This window comes from Cebus imitator, unplaced genomic scaffold, assembly GCF_001604975.1.
Source record: "Cebus imitator isolate Cc_AM_T3 unplaced genomic scaffold, Cebus_imitator-1.0 Scaffold32, whole genome shotgun sequence".
NCBI lineage: Eukaryota > Metazoa > Chordata > Mammalia > Primates > Cebidae > Cebus > Cebus imitator.
This window is the reverse complement of record NW_016107347.1, coordinates 10,227,774-10,229,364: the sequence shown is the minus strand read 5'-3', so window position 1 is coordinate 10,229,364 and position 1,591 is coordinate 10,227,774. Positions and strand designations below refer to the sequence as shown.

The 1,591-nt window shown below is 42.0% G+C and overlaps 1 protein-coding gene across 1 annotated transcript in view; it reads left to right on the top strand.

The window, feature by feature from the left end:
* MTO1 (mitochondrial tRNA translation optimization 1) overlaps positions 1-1,591 on the top strand; it is a 37,368-nt gene that overhangs the window by 2,975 nt on the left and 32,802 nt on the right. The window lies entirely within an intron of this gene.

The following is a 1,591-nucleotide window of genomic DNA, read 5'->3' as shown; positions in this document are numbered from 1 at the left end:
TTTTTGTATTTTTAGTAGAGATGGGGTTTCACCATATTGGCCAGAATGGTCTTGATCTCCTGATCTCATGATCCAGCTGCCTGGGCCTCCCAAGGTGCTGGGATTACAGGCATGAGCCACTGCTCCCAGCTGAACCAGATCTCTTTCACACACACTCCTCATAATGACACACTTCATGCCAATGATCACAGTGCTATCCAGCCTCACTGTGGAGACCATTAAAATTTTTGGAGGCTTTGATGGTGGTGGCAGTGGACATGTGGATGTAGACCCAACTTGCCCATCACTCCACCTCCCATATAAACCTTTGAGGTAACCACATGGGATTAGACCTCCAAGTAAGACTGGGTAAATGTAAGAGGAAGGTTATTTGCAAAGGTATATGCCACAACTGAAAAAAAATAAAGTAAATGAATAAAAGAGACGAGGAAGGTATCCAATATGGTCTCCACTTTCAAGAAATTTGTAATTTCATTATATTTAATTCTGCAAAGTAAGTGCAAAAAGAAAATATCAGATGGCATTTATGGAAGACATAATTGCTTGTAACTGAACCAGTGTCAAGGGGCTTCTTTGTTTGTTTTTGTTTTGTTTTTTTTCTTTTTTGAGACGGAGTCTCTATTGCCCAGACTGTAGTGCAATGGTGGGATCTCAGCTCACTACAACCTCCACCTGGTGGATTCAAGCGATTCTCCTGCCTCAGCCTCCCAAGTAGCTGGGATTACAGGCACACCCTGCTATGCCTGGCTAATTTTTGTGTATTTTAGCAGAGACGAGGTTTCACCATGTTGCCCAGGCTAGCCTCAAACTCCTGATCTCAGGCAATCCTCCTGCCTCGGCCTCCCAACATGCTAGGATTACAGGAATGAACCACCACGCCCAGCCCTGTTTTTTTTTTTGTCCTTATTTATGTTGAAGCACTAGGGACTTCTTAGAAGTGTGCTTGATTTAGTAGATTCCTCTGGTGCTGTCTCAAAAAAGAACAAGTAAATAAATAAAATGAATTGTACTTGATTTAGGAAGGTTTCATGGGGTAAGGATTATACATTTGAAAGGAAAAAGCAACCCAGTGAAACTAAAAATATGCATCAAGGAAGAGATTCAAAAGGAAGTTCAGGCCGGGCAAGGTGACTTACATCTGTAATCCCAGCACTTTGGAAGGCCAAGGTGGGCAGATCATCTGAGGTCAGGAGTTTGAGACCAGCCTGATCAACATGGTGAAACCCATCTCTATCAAAAATATAAGAATTAGCCAGGTGTGGTGGCAGGTACCTGTAATCCCAGCTATCAGGAGGCTGAGGTAGGAGAATTGCTTGAACCTGGGAGGCAGAGGTTGCAGTGAGCCGAGATTGCACCATTGCACTGGGTAATAGAGTGAGACTTCACTTCAAAAAACACAAAAGAAAATTCAGGCAGTGATTTGTCTTCCAGGTTGCCCTGGACACTTTTGCATCCCATTGGGACTTTGGAATTTTCTTTTTTTAATTATTACTATTTTTTTCTTAGGTATAAGCAGACCTATGGAATTTTCTTTGTAACATATCTTTCATGTTTTTTTTTTTTAAGTGTGTGTGTGTGTGTGTGTGTGTGT